The sequence below is a fragment of the Tyto alba genome, unplaced genomic scaffold (genome assembly GCF_018691265.1).
Source record: "Tyto alba isolate M040663 unplaced genomic scaffold, T.alba_DEE_v4.0 Super-Scaffold_29, whole genome shotgun sequence".
In the NCBI taxonomy this organism is placed as follows: Eukaryota; Metazoa; Chordata; class Aves; order Strigiformes; family Tytonidae; genus Tyto; species Tyto alba.
In genome coordinates this window covers 6,527,951-6,549,431 of record NW_024881303.1, presented here as the reverse complement: position 1 = coordinate 6,549,431, position 21,481 = coordinate 6,527,951, and the positions used below count along the sequence as shown (strand labels likewise).

The following is a 21,481-nucleotide window of genomic DNA, read 5'->3' as shown; positions in this document are numbered from 1 at the left end:
AGAGCCCGAAGAGCAGGAGCAGGACTCCAGCAATGGCCCAGAACTGCCACTGCTGCAAGGCAGTGAAGAGCTGGGCTCCCCAGGCAAAGCCGCTCTGCTCCAGCGTGCTCTGCACCAGCTCCTGCAGCAGCCGAGTCATCTCCTGGCACAGCTGCACCTCACGCTGCTGCATGAGCTCGCGCGTGGCCTCATCCAGCTCATCACTGACCATCGGCACATCCTGGAGGAAACTTAGCGCAAGTTTGACGAGAAAGGATGCGAAATCCATGGCCTGCAGGAGGAGGGAGAGAAGGGGTTCAGTGGGGGTGTGAGGCAGGGAGCTGGGGGGCAGGGAGGAGAGGGGGCCAGGCAGCTGGGAGGCCGCGAGGCCTGCGCCCAGCCCTGGCAGCGGCGGCACCATGCCCTGCCCAAGGCGCTCCCGCGAGCGGCTGGGCCCTCGATGCGGGGTGAGCACCCACCCCCGGGGCCGCGTTTCTGCCCCGGCCCTTGTCCAGCCCAGCCTCCCGCTGTGTGCGCACTCACCGCTGGCTCAGGCCGCACTGGGGCAGCGCTGCCTGATGGTGCCCCTCATAACTGCCTGTTTTGCCAATTGACGGGGTTAACACAAAGGACACAGACACCAAGCTAAAGAAATAGGCTTATTTTACTTTAGTAGAAATAGAAATTTTACTATAGTAGAAATAGCAGAAAGAATAAGCAAGGTAATGCACCTAGACATTACTATTAAAAGGTAGCTATAGTGATTAAGAAAGATACATCACCAATTGCCCTCATACTTTACCATCATCCAGACCCGTGCATCAGCTGGGGAGCCCCGTCACAGCGAAGGGTCGGAGAGCCTTTCCCGGCAATTGGGAAGTCCTACGCAGTGCGTCCACTCGTAGGTGAGGTCTCCGTCTTTGCTGTGAGAGGGTCCAGCTTTTATACAGTTTAACAAACAAGTCTAAACAAAACGCACAGGAGATATCTGGTAGATTGATATGCCTCACTCAGGCATGTCCGGATCTGGCCAGGATCCGGGCATGTCTGAGGAGTTTCTGTTTTTCTTTACATTTGGGATTTATAGTTACTTCCTATTGTTTACTTATAGTTCCCAAGGATTGTTCCCAGGGTTACATTTTCATGCTGATAAGATACTGGTTGCTTCAGTCTGCTGATAAGATGCTGATTGCTGGTCGGGGAATTCACTCAGAAGTCAACTTTGGTTTGAGGCCTATTGTTTGGGCCCCTTTTTGTTTCAATCGGTCCTTTGACTTATGAGTGAAGATCACGACCCTTTTGGAAGAGCCCAATATGTTCGCTCTATCCGTTTGATACGATACCATACATAACAATTATATAAAGTAATAATAATAATGATAACTAACAATATTACAAGAGGATGTATTAAGAAATTCAACACTTGGGTTGCAGAGGATGAATATCCAGTAAAGATGTCCCACCAGTGGTGTGCAGTCTCCTTTTCCATCTGGCTAGCTAGCGACATTAGTTGATTCTTTGTGATTACAGTCTGTATCACAGAGTCTGACAGAGTTTTATTTCGTCGTTCTAGGTGTCGTCGCAAATGTTCTGATTGTTCCATGATGGTTTTCAGTGGAGTCAGGGATAAGCTGATTCCATTAAGTTCTAAGCTTTGGGGATGCCAGTACACGTTTAGTCGTTCTTCATGCGTTGAATAAAAAGTATACATCTGTCCGTGCCAGATGAGATAGAATACATTTCTGAGGCATCCCGAAAATGGAGTACTTAGATTATACATTTCTATAATATTTTTATCATTTGTTACTATACAAACATGCTTAGCACTAATTTCTACAAACATATCAAAGCTTTTGGGCAAAATTGTCCATTTGCACAGATTCACTGAATGTTCCAATAAACATGGTTCATATAACCGCGAGCTTTGTCCACACAATAAACCATTTGCTGTGGACGTACACAAATCTAATTTATGGGTTCGATTCCTAGAGTCTATATAATCTCCCTCCAAGTGGGGCAGCCAATATTCTGGTTCAAAGGGTGGTTTTTCCCCCAAAATTACAGGCAATACTAGAAATTTACACATAACTTCAGGTTGGCTAACGTCGTAGTGGACTATTTGACCAGCACAGAATAAATCTGTGCACTGCACTGTCTGTGGAGATAGTTTGACCCAATGGGTTTGAGGAATCCATTTCTTAAATATGTTTCTCCATAACAGCTCATTATTAGCCATTAAGTACTAGATATAGTGACATTTGAATTATCTGTAGGACAGGTTACAAAAAGACGTCCACGATCTCTCCATCGTGATGCTGGTCCTGAAGGCCACCAGTATGTACATGTTTCGTTATACTGAGTACTGAAAGTAAGATTGGTTATAATACAGGCAGAATTGGCTTAGCATCGGAAATCATCCTGTTGTCTTGTCTTGGTTGCATTTTTCCATTGCCACCTAAGCGGTGTCTCTCGTGGACCTTCCAGTGGCCATCCTGGTGTGAAAGCCTTTCCCAAATGGACCATGATGATACACAGGCAAATCCATCTTAGCAGGATCTAAAAGATAGAATCTTAAGACATCTAGTTATTCTCGCAGATAACATTTAGTCGCAGGAACATATTCCCATTTTTCCTGTCCAGGTTTCATGATTAAAACAGTATTGTCTTTTCCTGTGGCTATTACTTCAGCTGGTTCAGGAGGTCCGCTTGAACTCTGGACCCATACTTTAGCTCCGTTATTGAAATTAGTTGATCCAAACCCTTTATCTCCACGAACAGTGGTGACTTGAGGTGGATCCCCTTTTTTTCACAATTGCTTTCAAAACTGGCAATATCAATAATTGTGCGAGTTTTGGGTAATATTTCCTGATGCCCACAATGCCACTGAATTCCGAAAAAAATTTACAGTTTGGGATGGTTCTTGAATCTTGTTAGGATTAATTTCCCAACCTTTCTGTCTCATATGATCTACCACCTGTTCAAGTATTTGTTGTACTTCCTTCTCATCATTTCCCTGAATTAGGATATCATCAATATAATGCACTATTTGCATATGAGGAGGCAATTTTATCTTATCCAGATGCTCAGCCACTGTCCGATGGCAAATGGTTGGACTATGCAGCCATCCCTGAGGCAATCTGGTAAAGGTATACTGTCTTCCTTGCCAGGTGAAGGCAAATTGGTCCCAATGCTCCTCTGCAATTGGGATAGTGAAAAAGGCGTTAGCTAAATCTATTACAGCATACCAAGTCCCTGAATGCTTTTGAACCTTTTCTATTAAAGTAATAGTATCTGGTACAGCTGCTGTAAGTGGTGGGGTGTGTTTATTTAATTCCCTAAAATCTACTGTCATTCTCCATGACCCATCACTTTTCTTGACAGGCCATACCGGATTGTTCCAAGCTGTGGTAACTGTTTTCAACACTCCTGCATCTAATAAATCTTTAATTGTCTGTGATATCTCCTCATGCCCTCCTGGAATTCTATATTGTTTCATAGTCACTAATTTAGTAGCAGCAGGAATCTGTACAGGAGGCATTTTCACTTTTCCTACTAAAATTGTTTTAATACTGAAATGATTTTTTTTACCCCAAACTGGTACTGACCGTCTGGGAGATTCAAAGTTAGTCCCTTCAGAACGTCTATTCCGATTATGTATTCAGGAATGGGGACAATCATGACTGAATACAGTCGTTTTGGGAGGTTTCCTATTTTCATTTCAATTTGAGTTTGTACAGCTTCAATTTGTTTCCCTCCCAGACCTGTAATGATTACAGGTTGTCCTTTAAATTTCTTTGGATTCCCATATATCAAGGAGGCCTCCGCTCCTGTGTCAATTAAGGCTTTTACTGTTTGTGAGGACCGGTTTTTCCAAAATATTTGGAGCTCCACATGGGGCCGTCGGTCCTTCCGTGCCCATTGCACTGGAGCTTGGCCATAATTTCATTCCTGTTTACTGCTCTGGACAATTTCCCTAGTTTCCTTCCATGGGTATAAATCAGAATACAGCTCCCAATCCCCCCTTTCCCCCGGAACAACTGATCTGCTCACGGAGGGCCCACCGTGTGCAGATGGGAAGTCCCGTTGAGGCTCAGGAGGAGGTGCTGTAGGCTGAGTTACCCCTGGCTTCTTAGTTTCAGAACTTTGCACTCTCCTGCTAGGCTTATTCAGCCCTCTTTGTTTGTATATTCGCCACAGCTCGTTAGTTGGAACACCATCAATCTTTTCACGAGATAGGCCATCCTTCAGTAAAGCTGTAAACATTTCTTTGCGAGAGACTCTGTTCTCATTTCCTTTAGGGCTGTCCCGAGTATCTCGGTTTCCTGCGCTTCCTCGGGGGCCCCATTCTCCAAGATCACCTAGCTGCTGTATTTTTTCAATTATTTCATCAATGGGATTTCCGGTCTCATTAATTAAGAGAGTCATTATTACATTTTTATATGCTGGTGGGGCAGTTTTAATCAATCGGTTTCTATGAGTGACAGACAAGGCAGCTTGCATCATTCTGTCAGGGTCTCCTATAAAGATTGCCAATTTCATCCCTTCTTCCTTCATCCGCTGTATACAGTCTCGCAAAGTATACCAGGGACGTTCCCCACCTGGCCAATCATTCTCCGTGGGGTATTTATTATTACATCCCCGGGCAGCCAAGGTTAACAAATTTGTATCCTGAGGATTATTTCGGAATGCATCTTGCACAAAGGAGTCAGAACTCAAAACTAAAAACTTCCTAGAGTCCTCTGGATCTAGGGTTACCCCTGCTGCTCCCTGATCGTGCAAACGCACCATCCAAGAGAGCAGGGGTTCCCCCGGTCTCTGCTTAAATCTTTCCGTTATATCATTTATTTCATGCTGAGTATAATCTTCAATCACATCCTTCCTTACTTGTTGCCCGTTAGTATCCAATTCTATTTTCCGTCTCCACACTGGTTTTACATCCACAGGTTCATCTGAGGAACCAGCCTCATCAGAACCTGTAGAATCCCAAATATCTCCATCCCATCTGTCAGGATCCCACTGTACCCCTGCTTCTGCAATCACAGCATGCACTTTCCTATGGTTTACTCGTCCCCTTCTTTTCTTATACTTATACTGTGCAACTCTTACTGCAGCTTTTTCAGCTACAGTCTGATAAGTATCCAACTTATCGGCAAGCAACTTGTTTTGACACTGTAACATTACAATTTGATTCTGCAAATCACACATCTGTCGCTCCATGTGGGAGCGCTCTAACAACAGTTTTTCTTTCTGTTGGTGCTGTTTCCGATATGCTGTTAACAAAACCCATCCCCGTCTTCCCGAACACACAATTTCTTTTCCTTTTTCAATAGATAATTTTTGGATACATTTTAATACATCCAGTGGTTCAGCTTCTTTTAGCCGACTTTCCCACTGTTCGCATGGTCCTCCGACCTTAGCCCACTCAAGAGCCAGTGAACTATAAGGAAGGTCTTCCCATCCAGGAATTTCAGATGGAGCTGATTCATTACGTTTAGATTTAAAAAATGACATTTTGTTCTAATCCTGTCCGTGACGCCAAATTTGTTTTGCCAATTGACGGGGTTAACACAAAGGACACAGACACCAAGCTAAAGAAATAGGCTTATTTTACTTTAGTAGAAATAGAAATTTTACTATAGTAGAAATAGCAGAAAGAATAAGCAAGGTAATGCACCTAGACATTACTATTAAAAGGTAGCTATAGTGATTAAGAAAGATACATCACCAATTGCCCTCATACTTTACCATCATCCAGACCCGTGCATCAGCTGGGGAGCCCCGTCACAGCGAAGGGTCGGAGAGCCTTTCCCGGCAATTGGGAAGTCCTACGCAGTGCGTCCACTCGTAGGTGAGGTCTCCGTCTTTGCTGTGAGAGGGTCCAGCTTTTATACAGTTTAACAAACAAGTCTAAACAAAACGCACAGGAGATATCTGGTAGATTGATATGCCTCACTCAGGCATGTCCGGATCTGGCCAGGATCCGGGCATGTCTGAGGAGTTTCTGTTTTTCTTTACATTTGGGATTTATAGTTACTTCCTATTGTTTACTTATAGTTCCCAAGGATTGTTCCCAGGGTTACATTTTCATGCTGATAAGATACTGGTTGCTTCAGTCTGCTGATAAGATGCTGATTGCTGGTCGGGGAATTCACTCAGAAGTCAACTTTGGTTTGAGGCCTATTGTTTGGGCCCCTTTTTGTTTCACTGCCCTGGCGGGGACGCGTCACCCGTGATGTCACAATCGCCAGAGCGCATCACAGGCACGCCCACCAGCCAGCCCCGGCCTCCGGCCCCAGCCCAGCCCCAGGCAGCCAAAGCCCCGGCACCCACAAGGTACAGACCCACCGAGCAGGACAGGTCACCCAGGGGCTCCGGCGCCAAGCAGACAGAAGCCCGCCGAGCCCTTGGCAAACATACAGTCAGGTGATGTGACCCGTGGATGTTTTGCTCCTTGAGGTCCCATCCCCAGAGTCGCAATGTGCTCCTTGGTGCTGGCCTCTGCACTTGTGGTCATGGCTGTGCTCTTGGTGCCTTCAGGACACCGACGGGTGGGGGGTGCTGTGTATCCTGGCGGCGGGATGGCGCCTGTCCATGGCAGGCTCTGCCTCGGCGTGGAACGATTACTAAAAGGACCAAAATACATCATTGTTCACACATTAAGGAAAGATATAAAATCAAAAGGCGTCTAGGGGAAAATGCAGCTGCAGCTGCTATGCGAAGAATCCACCACGTCATCTGCGATTCCCGGGACAATATTGCTTGCAAAGCAACACGGGGAGCAAAGTGGGCTGGAGAGCTCACGGTCTCTCCCTGGGATGGCACAGCAGGTACGGGAACGAGGTGGTACTACAGAACTGATAAGCTGCACACTGGCCGGCCACCCTGAGCCAAAATCCTGTTGGATTTTGAATAAATGCTGTCCTCTGTGTGAACTTTGCTCATTATAATGTTGTTATAATACCAAAACATATCTCCATCCCAAAGGCTACCCACCTCCAAGTTGTGACCACTCCTCTTTGAGTCTGCGCCCTGAGTTTTTGTAATCTATACCTTCAAATGTGAGGCGAGAGAATTTTACAACAATCATAAGAAAGGTATTTATGACTAGAGACACTCAAACTCCACCCTGAAGGTAAAAAAATAGTATAAAAATAGCCTGGGGAAGGTGGGGAAAGACACCATCGTATGAACTTCTGGGACCAGTCAACGGGCTGAGCCTCTCTTTCCCTCCCCATAGGGACGCCTTTGGGTAAGACTTAAGAACACAGAAATCTTTCTAGAAATGTCTTTTCCATTTTTATAGCCTGGCTGTATTGTTATAACTTTGTTGCGCACTTTATATATACTCTTATTTGCACGTGCTTTGCAGACAGTGTATTTATCACTGGCAATCATAGGTACCTCTATATCTGTCACGTAAATAAGCCGTGCCATTTAAGTAGCTAGTCGTTTCGGTTTCTCACTGACTGTGACCAAAGAGTGGCCGTGCTAGTTCATGAGCACGACTAGACTGAAGGTGCAGTCCACTATTAGTGTGTCTGAATTGTAACAGTTTAATATATCGAACCCGGCTGGACTGATAGTGGCGAATTGGTTATCTCTCAGATTTTCTGCCTTAACCATTTCACATGACAGAAAATTTGGCATAGTCGGCAGGATTGCCATGGATAAACTGCTGCAAAAATATGATTGTGCCCCTTCCCAGGTAGGGAAGGAGCGGGCCCAAAAGTTCCGTAAGGATGAAGAGAAAGTTGTAGAACGTACTCAAGAGTGTCAGACTTCACTAAAGCTCAGAGTGGGAAAAGGCAAACGCATGATTTGTGCGGTCTTAGGCGCCTGTTTACCTTGGGCACAAAAAGAAGCTAAGGAAAGCCCTGCTCCTAATCTGATTTCTGCTGTAGAACATGCGACTCTGAAATCAGAAAATGAGGTGTTGAAGTTATCATTCGTTTCTCAGAAGGAGACAGAAGAAAAACTAAGGACTCAGTAAGTTTGTAAAAGAAAATGAAAGTTTGGGAAACCGGAATGCTCAACTTACGGGTGAAAATCTCCAACTTAAAACGTTATTGGAAAGGGCGGCTGGGCTTTTCGATAAAATGCAGCCCTCGGCCCAGGTCCAACAAATATGTAAGTTAATGTGGTGTTCAGATTCCAGAGCCCAGAACTGATTTTTTGGTCTACCAGTGAGGATGACGAAGTAGATGAGGCAGAAGGGACTTCTATTTCGAAATCACCAGTCTTTCCTTTATGACCTCTGGTTAAAACTGAAACTGCAGTTGAGGAGGAGGAGGAGGTCCATACCACTGTGCATACTATTCCGTGGACTCCAACAGAGTTGGTAAAAATAAGGGAGAAATACTCAAGGTGGCCAGGAGAGTTGGCGGTTGAGCAAGTTGGCGGTTGGAGATTTTCCAGCAGGCAGCTCCCGCTGCCGATAGAGCACCCTCTTCCCCATGTCTGGTATGTTCTGTTCTATGGTACCAACTCCCTGGGGCGTGTTTGGGACAGGAACATTCTCCACCAGGACCCCCGTGACCACAGAGAGGCACATCGGCACTGCCTCTTGCTTGGTCCCTGCCCAGCCGCAGCTGCCAGGGAGTTTCTCAGCCCACGTGAAATCACCACCTTGGCCGTGGCCGTGTGAAAGGAAAGCAGGGTGAAAATCATCTTTGTGGCCACCGTAGCCTCCACTCTTTTTGCCTGCGCTATGAAGCTGTTGCCTGCCATCAGCTGCAAGCCTCGCAGGCACAGCTCTGTGCGTGAAGACCTCTTTCAGTGTCTGTACATCAGCAGCCTTGTGAGCGATCTCGCAGCTCCATGACATTGTGCATTGCCTCGGCGTGGGTGGCCGGATCCTGTGCCGAGTGCTGGATGAGGCTGAGCGGTTTGGCCTTTTGAGAGGTCTTGTGCTCTATAAAAGAGGTCCTTAAAGAGCTGCCAGCTCTGCTCTGCTCTGCTCCTTTATCCCGGAGGGCAGTGTCCCAGGGTGCCCCATCCACTAATTCCTAAAAACAGCTGAAAGTCCCCCCTTCTAAAATTGAGGGTCTTGGCTTCACTCTTCAGCTGGCCCACGTCCCTCGAGACCGTGAATCCCACCAGGGCAGGATCACTGCAGCCCAGCCTGCCAGCCGTCTAATTACTTCATCCCTGTTGGTAAGCGACAGGTCTGGAAATGCTTCTCCTCTGCTTGGACCGGGATGAAGAAATTACCCTCAGTGCGCTCCAGGGGTCTCCTGGATCGCTTACCACTTGCTGTGCTGCATTTCCAGCCGATGTCAGGGTGGTTCAAGTCCCCCAGCAGGATGAGAGCCTGTGAGCGTGACGCTTCCTGTAGTTGAAATAAGAACGTTCTGGCAACATCCATCCTCAGAGAGCTTGGAAAAGCCGCATCCCCTGGGCTGGTGGGCACCGTGCAACCCTTGGGCTGCCTGAGCACTCAGGCACAGACAGGGTTTTTTATGTGACAGTTATGGAAAACCCCGCAAATTTTCACCCATATAGTGTCATTAGATTTCCACTGGAGGTATCCCAAAGAGAGGGATGAGGGTGATCTGAGGAAACATTAACCTGATATCCCACTCAACTTCAGGGGATGCTCACACTAACCTGATAGCCCCCCCCCCCCGCCCCCCCTTCTTGGGATGCTCACCGGATGGCCTCCATCAAAGGATGGTAACTCCTCTGCAATGGAATGAGAAAGAACAGGATGAGCCATTGATGGTCCATATCAAAGTAACTCCCTTGTGATTGAATGGAAAGAAGACAGGATGGGCCATCTCTGGTATCTCTTGTCCTTGAGATAAGAGAGGAACTAAAACCACTGAGCCATAAAGACAAAGGAGCTGCAAACTAGCCCAGACTTGAAGGATGAGGTGCACATGACTACAGGACTGAGTTTGCACAGAAGTAAGGGTCAACTAGGGAGCATAGTGAAGAAGACTACGAGCCTTCATCTGAAGACCCCTGCCCACCACCACCAGGAAGCGCTGCGCAAGGGCGACGGGAGGAATTTGGGGTGGGGGGATATGTTATTGATTTCTTGGAACTAATCGTAATATTCCCTCCCTATCCTTGGAGTAGTGATGCATATGTATTAGAGTAGATGAATATGTTACTTTTTATACAATAAAAGGGACCCCCTTTTGGCTCCAGGTGGTGCATGTCTGTGGTGGAGTCATTCCCCGCTGTGCCCAGCGCTGAATAAACATACCTACTTTATAACCTTAACTGGTTGTAAAGTTGTGATTCCGTGCCACAAGGGCACCTTATGTTTTGGGTTGCCGTTAAACCCCAGAAGTTTGTGTGGTGCTAGTTTGTTCTCCTTTCAGAGACATTTGAACCTGCTGTTTGCATGTTTGCCAAGTGTTGACTAATTGTGTTTAAAAGTACATTTTATTATTTGTTGGTTTGAGAGTTTCCACAACAATTGGCATAGCCTGCAGGATTTCGATAGAGGAGTTATTGTAGAGGTACAGTTGTGTCTTTTGTCCCCTAGATGTATAATAGGTGAAGGAAAAGTGGTTTGATTTGATGGTAGTTGTGAGAAAGTTGTAACAGAGATATGGAAGTTTTGGGATGGCGGAAGTAAAGGAAATATGTGCACCATCTTAGGTGCCTGTTTGATTCAGGTGCAAGACTGTTTTGTAGTGGTGAAGAAAGAGAACTTAGAGAAACGACTGGAAACTGATGGTTTGAGGGTAGAATTGTTACAAGAGAGTGGGTGGTACGGAACACTGATTGCCTCGCTGGTGGACCCCAGCCCCCTTAGATCTCTTTTTAGCGGGGCTCCGAGATTTTCTAAAAACACCTGCCCAGTCCCTGAGGGAAAGGGTGCAAAGAGCTGTTGAATGTGACTAGCGAAGTTCTCCGCCCCCGTTGTGCAGGTATGAAGGTGGGCGGTAGCGCCGCACGGCCTGGTGGTTTGGGCCCCATGAGACGCGCGGCCGGACCCGGGGTTTGGCCTGGCCGGAACCCGGAAGTTTCAGCAATTTAGTGGGAAACTCCAGCCCGCGCAGCCTCCTGGAAGGGAGCCTGAAGCACTGCGGGATAGGTCATATCGATTTTAGGATTTGGGGAGGAATGGTCTTTGGCCGGAAGTGTTGGTACTGGGGGCACCTCGAGCAATGTTAGATAGGCAATCCACCGATAACATTTGGAAATTGGTGGAATTGCTGGCGGGGAGATTCGAGAATGAGGGGAAATGCCGGTGACTCTGCTCCCTGGGGAAGGGAAATGTAACCCTTTTGTGACATCGGGAGGGGAACTGAGAGAGTTAAAAGCTAGAGGTTGCTGTTTGGGGTTTGGGCTGCCCATTTGGCATGGTGAATTTGTATTAATGGTTTGTTGGTAAGGAGCTTTATATACATATTCTTGTGGGTCCCAGGTAGGTAACTTTAGAATTTTTAATTGATACAGGGCTCCAAACTAGTGTTTTAAATCGGCGGTAAGATTCTGAGTTAGGATTTAAATTATCAAGGAAGATTATAAATACAGTAGGTGTGTGTAATGGGGGTAATGGAAAAAAGTTGCACAGTGCAAACGTAGTTTTGGTTATTAGGGGTAAAAGAGGATGATAGCTGTGGAGGTGGCTTTAAGCCCTTATAAGGGAAACAGATTGGAGTTTGGTGTGTTGTTAGGTAAACAGTGGTGTTTGCCTGTGGAAGACGAAAAACATGTAGACTGCAGAGGAATTAATGGCATGAGACTTTGCAGTACAAAAGAAGAACAAGAAAAACAAAGGGCAACTAGGAGTTAAATCGAACTGCACGGATTAGCATCTGTGAAAGGGGACCAATTGAGCTTGAGCGAGTCCTGGGAACAAAAACCATTCAAAACATAAGGACTTGGCTCAGACTTTTAAATGCCAGCTGCATTCTATTTTTACATGGGAACAGAGCACCACTGGGGGAAAGAAGCGGGCCTCCCCCTCTTTGGAAAGCATAAAATCACACTGTTTCTTTCAATAAATGACTTCGTTACTCTCGAGTGCTGAGGTCCGTGCCTTCAGTATACCACAAAACGCGCCCGAATCGTTTTTGGTTTTTTATTATTTTTTTTTTTTTTTTTTTTAGAAATGAACAGAAATATGACGAATGAAAAGGAAATTGAAGAATGAACATTCCCGGTGGTATACTCCTGAGCTGGACGGAGGGAAGGATATATTGAGTACTCATCAGAGGTTTTCATCACCGATCGCTGGATGACACAGGTGAGCAGCTACGGGAAATCCTACATAAAAAGGCATTATGGGGCAGTCAGCAACTAAGGAACAGAAACTGCATGCAGAGGTTTTATAAAGAATATTGTGGGAACAGCAATTTAAGGTCGCCCCATTACAGTTAGTAACGTTACTTGTTTGGATAAGTGATCATTGTCTGTGGTTTCCGGAGACTGGTTCTTATGACTCAGCCTTACGGCACAAGGTGGGCGAGGAGATTCAGGCTAAACCGCTTTTGCAGCTGGAGACCCCGGAAGGAATCTTGATAACACGGCGAGTTGTTTATAGCGCCTTAAAAACATTAATGCCTGCAGAAGAAGTTTTGCAAGGGTCCTCCGATAAGAATGCTGCTGCGGAATCAAAAGAACCTGAGAGAAATGAGAATGTAAAGGTCAGAAAAGAATCTCAGTCATTCAAATTAATAGACTCCGATTCTACCCATGAAAATGCAGAGGTGTCTGCTGAGTTGCCAAAAGATGAAAATTCGGGGATGAATGATCCTTTAGATACAGGGCAAATTAATCCAGGTCAGGAGGCAGACTTGTATCCACCGTTAACACCAGTAAAAGTGTTAGCAGCCTCCGCTCCAACTGCAGATCAGATTTTACAGTGACAACGGCAAACTTCTGTATTGCTCCTTTTTGTATTGAAACCACCTCTCTCTGTGCGTCTCCCCGCCCTCCCCCCGGCTTCGTACCAGTCACCCCTTGCGGCTGCAGTGAAGTGCGTACTAGAGGATTATTAGATTAATGTCATTTTGAAGCATTACAAAAGGGGGATATTTCTCTTTTACAAGCTATGCCAGTTGTTTATCTACCTCAGAGGCCTCCTGAATATGCACATTTACCATATGAAGTTATTAAGGAACTTAGCAAGTCTATAAAGGAGTATGGACTACAGGCTTCTTTTAAATGAACTTGTTGCAAGCTATAGCTAACTCCTATGTCTTGACTCCATTAGGTTGGAAGTCTGTTCTGAGACTGATTTTATCCGCTGCTCCATTTTATGTTTGGGCTTAAGGATAATATAGCTGCGGGAACTGCATTTGGAGAACAAGAGTTGCTAGGACAAGGCAACTTTGCTACAGGAGCGTCAGCCTGGTTTTGGCCACAACACAATCAACCACAATAACTGATACCAGTGTATCGTTATTATCAACAGGGATTTTTGGACCATTACCAGAAGGATTAAATGCTCTGTTACTTGGCAGGTCTTCTACTACTAGGGCCAGATTGTTTGTACTGCTAGGAGTGATTGATTCTGACTGTACGGGAGAAATCAGAATTATGGTGTGGTCACCCCACCCACCCTGTACTATACTGACAGGTGAACATTTGGCACAATTGATTTTCTTTCTCCATATAGTCGGTAACACTCGAACTACCTTACAGCAGAGAGGTGATAAAGGTTTTGGGACTTCTGGTATGCCAAATATTTTTTGGACAAAAAAGATTACAACTGGACAACCTATGTTAACATGTATGGTGAATGGTCATGCAATAACTGGGTCAGTGGATACCGGTGCTGATGTTTCTATCATACAAAAAGCAGACTGGCCCCTTGAATGGCCTTTAATCCAAGCTTTCGTTGCAGTTACAGGAGTAGGTGGAACGCAGATACCATGGCAAAGTAAACATTCATTACTTATAGAAGGACCAGAGGGAAACCAGGCTGTATTGCAACCTTATGTATTGCATGTACCGTGCACCTTGTGGGGTAGAGATTTACTTCAACAATGGTGTATGACTTTGTCAACAAAATTTTAATGAGGGCCACTGAAGTCCAGCCATGACTTTAACTTGGTTTACAGATGAGCCTGTGTGGGTCGATCAGTGACCTTTGAAAGGAGAATGGCAGGAGCAAGCTTCTCTGTTAAGAGAGGAACAATTACAGGCAGGACATAGAGTTGCATCTACTAGTCCATTAAATACTCCAATTTTTGTTATTCCAAAGAAATCACAAAAATTGAGACTTTTGCAAGATTTAAGAGCTATTAATGCTGTTATGGCACCTACGGGAGCTTTGCAGCCTGGGAGACCTAGTCCAAGAATGATTCCTAAGAATTGGTATTTATGAGTCATTGATGTAAAGGATTGCTTTTTTATGATTTGCCTACACCATGATGATTGTTATCAATTTGCTTTTTCTTTACCTGTGATAAATAATGATCGCCCAATGTGACATTTTTACTGGGTAGTTTTACCACAGGGCATGAAAAATAATCCAACCATTTGTCAAATTGTGGTGAATGAAGCTCTTTCTCATGTCAGACAAACTTATAAGGATATAATTTTATATCGTTATATGGATGACATTTTACTTGCCACAGAAACACTAACACACCTGAATATTGTATCTGATTCTTTAACACGTGAATTAAGTTGATATGGTTTTCAAATTGCTCCAGAGAAAGTAGAAAATGTAGCACCTTGGAAATATTTAGGCTGGAAAGTATATGAATCTACTGTTTATCCTCAGACTGTCAGAACTGCACCCACGATACAAACACTGAATGATTTACAAAAGTTACTGGGAACTATTAACTGGTTACGTCCCTTCGTAGGGATAACCACACAGGAATTGTCACCTCTGTATGTTGTTTGCTTAAAGAGGATACTGAACTTACTTCAGAATGACGACTTACAGATGTCACAAAGTCATCTTTACAAAAGGTTATACAAAAAATTAATACAACATTTGCAAATTGAATACATTTGAATTTACCTGTTAGGCTATTTGTCATCTATCATAGGTTTCAACCATATGCTTTACTTGGACAGTGGAACTCTGAGGAGTACAATGAAAAATCATCTCTAATTATTTTAGAGTGGTTATTTCTTCCTCGCTCTTTTTCAGAAACGTTGACAACAGCAATTGCAATGCTATCTCAGTTAATTACTTCTGGGTGACATTGTTGTCAACAATTAACTGGAAACGATCCTCACTATAGTAATTTACCTACAACTAAGTATGATTTTGCTACCTTGGTTAGAGAGTGTCTTTTCAGACTGCAACGTCCAATTTTCTGAATATTGTCAAATACCACTTGTCTAAACACAGATTGTTACAATCTCTACAGTTTTTACCTTTACAGCCTCATTCTCTTTTAGCATCCTCACCTATCCCTGCAGCTCGAATGGTTTTTATTGATGGCTCCAGAAAAACTGGGAAAGCAGCAGTTGCATGGTTTGATTCTATAGAACATAAGTGGTTACATGATGTAAGTTCTGTTACAGGATCAACACAAATTGTAGAACTTATGACAGCAATTAGAGCGTTTCAATTATTTAATGCTGAACCTGTAAATATTGTAGTTGATTCTGCATATGTAACGGGTATTCTAATGTGCTTAGAAAATGCTTTTATCAAGAAAGTAGATAATAAGCAATTATTTCAATTCTTAATTTTGCTTGCAGACTTAACTTAGAAAAAGAACTCATTTTTATTTTATTGTACATATTCATTCTTACAAAAATTTACCTGGACCTTTGGTTGAAGGAAACTGAATTGCAGATCAATTGACAATGGCTGTAAATATTACTTGTAAAACAGACCAGGCAAAAATTGCCCATCAGTTTTTTTCACCAGAATGCTCAATCCTTACGAGAAAATTTTTCTTTGACAGTGGAACAAGCACAATGTGTTATTCGTGCCTGTGAGGACTGTCAGCACTTAGTACCTCTTCCTTTATTACATGCTACAAATCCCCATGGTCTTCAAGCCAACGAATTATGGCAAACAGATGTCACACATATTCCATCCTTTGGAAAACTTAAATATGCGCATGTTACAGTTGACACATTTTTGGGATTTGTAGTCACCACGGCGCACTCAGGTGAGAAAACAAAAGATGTAATAAGACATTTTTTACGATCTTTTGCCTCAGTTGGTGTACCTAAACAGATAGATGCTGATAATGGACCTGCGTATACTTCTCATAAACTGTTATTATTTTTTCAGGACCGTGGAATCACCCATGTAACAGGCATTCCTCGTTCACCTACAGGACAAGCAGTTGTGGAGCGCATGCATCACTTCTTAAAAACTATGCTTGAAAAACAAAAAAGGGGGAATCTCCTCCTTTCTCCACAAGAGAGACTAGATAAAGTGATGTCACTTAATTTTTTACATCTTTCTGGAATTAAGAATTACAAAACGGCAGCTCAAAGACGATTTCAGTTTGCTCAGACTCCTGAGATATATTTGAAAGTTTTTATAAACATGTAGAGTCAGGCAAATGGGACGGGCCTGTACCACTTTTAACATGGGGACGAGGTTATGCTTGCGTTTCTCTTCTTTCAGGTCCATATTGGATTCCAGCAAGGAGCGTCAAGCCTGCTCAGACGATTTTCAGAGACATCGAAGAAGATGTATCTCTGGACACATGAAGGATCAAGAATGAGAAAACAATGGTGTATGTTGTGTATATGTGTAACGTTAACATGGAATGTTCAGGTTGATGCAAATGTGTGCTGGGCGCACATTCTGGATCCTCCAGTGTTCCGATTGTTAACCTGATGGGATGCTTCTCCACCAATTAGTAGTAATGATACCCAATGGTCCAGAGGGGTATGGCTTCCTCCTGCTTCGGATACTTAAATGTTTGAAATGAATGAAACAACCATGGTAACAGATTTTCCTCCTATATGTCTCATTAATGCCAGTGATTCAGAATTTTGTTTAAGGATGCAACCACAACAACGTCTAGTAGCAATAAAAAGCAAGACTCGTGAATTTTGCAATTGTTACCATTCCTGGTCTATCGTTACACAATATTACTCCTATAAAAAACTCAGAGTCCCTGCACCCTTCTAGTTTTCATCATTCTTTAGTATGGCATAATGGAGGATCTGCAGGGTCTGTTCTTCAGTATTATTTTTACACTAATTCACAGCTATCTCCTGCACATACTAACCTTTGGCGTCTTGGCTCACCTTTTTTTCAGTGGAAGCTATATCAAGTATCTTTATATGATAGTCATACTAATGCTTACTTAACTTTGCTAAGAGAAGATTCTGTTACAATGAGCACTACTCACCCTTACTTGATTGTAATCGCACCTACTATTCACATTATTTTATGTAGTCATTCCTTTTGTGTGATGTTACACTCTCCCAAGTTTAAGGCATGCATAGCACATACTGATGTGATAAACAGTACATACATCTTTCTTTTACAGTGGCGTCCAGAGTTATGGTTACCTGTTAACACGAAACTGGGAAGGCGAGAATGGCTTAGCCCAATTTGCTAGGTACTGCAAGTCACGTTAGTTGTCACAATGCTTCAATTCCTCTGGTCAGCTCTTCGAAGAGTTAAAAAGGTAGAAGCTCGAGTTATGGCCACACTGGTTATAAAAGAAATGGTCATAAACAAAAAAGGGGGAGGGGTGGAAGATGAAAAACATGTTAACTGCAGAGGAATTGGCAGCATGAGACTTTGCAGTACAGAACAAGAACAAGAAGAACAAGGACAACTAGGAGTTAAAGTGAACTTGATTGAGTGACTCCTGGGAACAAAAACCACCTCATTCAAAAGATAAGGACTTGGCTCAGACTTTTGGATGCCAGCTGCAAAGGACCCTTATCTTCATTCTATTTTTACATGGGAACAGGGCACAGCTGGGGGAAAGAAGGGGCCTCCCCTTCTTTGGAAAGCATAGAATTTTCTTTCAATAAACGATTTTGGTACTCTCAGGTGCTGGAGTCTGTGCCTTCAGTATACCACATTTACCAGAGGCGGAGCGTGGAGTTTTGGAAGTAGGGGGACAAGGGTGTCTTATGTAAGAATTTTGCAGGTTGTTCTTTTATTATCATATTCTGAGGTAATCCATGTCTCAGTATTGTTCACAGTTGTTAAATGGGGTATTTAGAGGTAATTGGTGATCTTGAGAAAAGAGATTATAAATTGTATATGTTCCCCTTACGATTTTCCAGTTTGGCCAGTCCGCGAGACGGGCAGTGGGGGCTAATGATTACTGGAGATTGAATAGCAATAGCTCACCTTTAACAGCTACTGTCCTGAATATAACATCAATGATAACAGTGATACAGGCCGCCGCTTATTTGTGGGTGGCTGCTTCAGAAGTAACAAACACGTGGGTGTTGGTTTTTTTATGATTCCCCTAAGGGAAGAGGATAAGCCTCAGTTGGCCTTTACTTGGGAAGGGACATAAAATACCTTAAATTGACTCCCACAAGCATATAAGTATTCCCCCACTATTGCTCATAATGTTTTGGCCAGACTTCTTGATACAGTGGAAGTGTCGTTGGTTGTCCATATATCTATCAGCATGTAGATGACATCCTGGTTGGCAGAGATATTAAAGAAGTGGTTGAAATTATTTGGGATTTGTTCATTAAGGATAGGTTAGATATTCCACCCTCTAAACGTTAGGGTCTTAGGCCTGAAGAGAAGGCAGCAAGGGGGTGTTTGATATACTATATTATCTTCAGGCTAGTGGCATAGTTGAGTGGATTATCAGTTTGATTAAGAGACATGCCAATGTCTAATGACATAATTGAGATATATGGTTATCAGAAGAGGTTTTTATTGTTAATAACTATTGGGGAAATTATGGAAACTTAAAAAGAGGAGTATTGTGCCCTAGGGGAGTTACTGGTTATTATTTAACAATTATAAGGGCTGGTTCCCACTGAAGATATGTGTAGGCCAAGTTGTTATGATAATGTTATCTTCAATCGGCATTGTGCCTGTGACCCTCGTAAAACCTAGAGGGTTACATGTCTGGGAGGATTTAGATGAAGGTGGAAGAATTTACTGTATTAGTGCTGGATGGATAATCTCTGAATTTTAACTCGATGCCCAGGTTTTAATCTGAGGACTAGGTGTTGATCTTTTTGGGGGGGAAGAAGCGGATGTCTTCAGCATTGTTATGGGCGATGGTGACGGTGACCCACATGGACGATCGAGACTTGGATGACAACATGGTGGCGAATACTTCTGTGAATGTGGCATCTTTTAGAAGGTTGTGCTTGGACTTGGTGATATTAAGGTGGGGAAAGTGTTTTTATGACCTGACTGTATTAGTACCACTTTAAGTAATGAAGAAAGTGGTGAGAGATTTGAAGTCAATTGTTATTTTTTTAATTGATTGATTGGATATGTTCAAATCTTCCTTATTAGAATGGTTAGTTTTAACTTTGGTTGGAATAGATTGTACTGAAGTTTAAGTAGTGAAGTCCGTGTTGGAGTATGTGGGGGTTTTGTTTGGAGATTGATTTGTATAATTATTTAGAAACCATGATCCACAACAAGCATTAGAACTCACGGGGACTGAAATCCCTTTTAACCTTGGAGGCAAGAGGTGACTGTGCCACCACTTCAAGGAAACCAGCTGAATCATGATTGTGGTCATGGGGTGGATTGTGTGGCACGTGCATGAAAATGTGGCTTTGCGGCTGTTGAGCTTTTCTTGTGCCCTTGTTCTCAGGGCTTTGCTGTACTTGGAGACCTCGGCAAATAGGGGCTGGTATTGCCCACAGGTCAGATTTGGCTGGGGTGTAAATGGAGTCCCCGTGGGGAGCCATTTTCAGCTAGCCTTGACTGGAGCCACGGGCTGCAGGTAAGGACTCTCTCCTTGGGTTGGGACGCCGCAGAAGGAAACTCCTCGGGGCTCCTTGGATTGGGACGCTGCCCTAAGATGTTCCTCGAGGTTGAGAGTCCTTGCCTTTTACTAGGTGAGTGGTTGAGTGATTTTGGTTGGTGTCAAACCCCTGCTAACGTTCTGGGTTGAGGTTAAACCCAGGATAGCATTCTGGGTTGTCGTTAAACCCCAGAAGTTTGTGTGGTGATAGTTTGTTCTCCTCTGACGGTCATTCGAACCTTCTCTTTGTATGTTTGCAGAGTGTTGAATAGTTGTGTATAAAAATAAATTTTATTTTTTTATAATTTGTTGGTTGGAGACTTTCCGCAACACCTGCACAAGGGCAGGCCTTGAATTGGAGCCATCTCAAAAGCTTTTGTTAACCTTGCTGCACGTGCTAAACAGTCTCCCTCATGAAGGCTGTGGGAACCTGAGCTTGCAGTTCACAAGAAGCTGTGGGGAATGAGCAGTGCGTTCTCTGTGTCTGGCACACTGTTGTGGTGTTTTTGAAATAAACATGCAATATATAAAATAAATTTTATTGTGGATGCAATCGATTGGCACTCCAGCAATTATTCATAAATGGCAGGTCCAAAAGTCCTTGAGAGGAAGAACCCCCAACTTGTACTGAACTTCAGTTAGAAAAATTCCCAGGATTTAAAGGCAATCCAAAACCTCAACGGCAACATGCTGCTCCAGGGGGGACTAGCTTAAAATGGGCCCTCACAAGGGACTCCATTTATACCCAGGTCAAATCTGATCTGTGGTCAATGCCAGCTCCCATTGGCGGAGGGCCCCAAGTACTGCAAAAAGGGCGTGAAAAAGGAATCGGCATCCGCTGTGCCTCAAGAACCAGGAAGCCCCATCTTGGTCAGGGTGGGTGCACCTGTGTTGTGGTTTGATCTCTGAGGGCGACTGAGCACCACGCAGCCGCTGACTCCTACCTTCCCTCTCAGCCAGGAGAAGAGAAAAAGAAGCCAGGCTTGGGGATCAAGATGGGACAGGGAGGGGAAAATCACCCATTATGGTCACGGGCAAGGGCAGAGTCCTTAGGGGAAGAAATAAAAAGAACATAGATTTGTTACAGACAACACCAACAACACTTAACAGAGTAGGACAGTGAGAAGCGTTGCCACATCTTGAGAACACCTTCCCCCAGCCCCTCCCTTCTCCCCGCGCTCCCAATATCTCTACCTCCTCCCCGCAGCAGCGAATGGTCAGGGAATGGGGGGTGCCGTCAGTGCTGTGCAGTCATTGCTGCTGCTTCTTCCATCTTCGGTGGGGGAGCTTCTAGAATTTCTTCCCTCTGCTCCAGCGTGGTCCCCCTCTTACAAGAGACAGTCCTCCACAAAATTTTTCTGACGTGAATTCCTCCGATAGGCCACAGCTTTCCTCATGCTGCTGTGGCGTGGGACACTCCCGCATGCAGCAGTTCTTCCTGCGCTGAACTACAACAGCGGGGGCTACCTTCTCCCACAGGATCCTGGCCTTCTTTGGGCACAGTCACCTTAGTCATCTATGCGGAGCCCCTCAAAGGCCATAAATGACTGTCTGCTCCACTGTAGACCTTCATGGTTGGCCGGGGGGGGGGGGCCGTCCTGCCCTCTCATCACAGGATATAGGAGGGTCTCTGCTCTGGCACACCTCCCCACTCCTTTCTTCCTCCGTTCCTCCACTGACCT

General features: G+C 44.4%; 1 long non-coding RNA gene across 4 annotated transcripts; it reads left to right on the top strand.

The window, feature by feature from the left end:
• The first annotated feature begins 10,944 nt into the window (after positions 1-10,944).
• On the top strand, positions 10,945-20,352 carry LOC122154016. Of its 4 annotated transcripts, XR_006165915.1 has the most exons (4): positions 11,896-11,972; positions 12,051-12,187; positions 15,822-16,031; positions 16,157-20,352. It is a non-coding gene; the product is annotated as an uncharacterized LOC122154016 (long non-coding RNA). The 4 variants fall into 4 exon arrangements; XR_006165913.1 differs by lacking the exons at positions 11,896-11,972; positions 15,822-16,031 and adding an exon at positions 10,945-11,029 and having other exon boundaries at positions 16,499-17,889; XR_006165914.1 differs by lacking the exons at positions 11,896-11,972; positions 15,822-16,031 and adding an exon at positions 11,060-11,081 and having other exon boundaries at positions 16,499-17,889.
• The last annotated feature ends 1,129 nt before the right edge of the window (positions 20,353-21,481 follow it).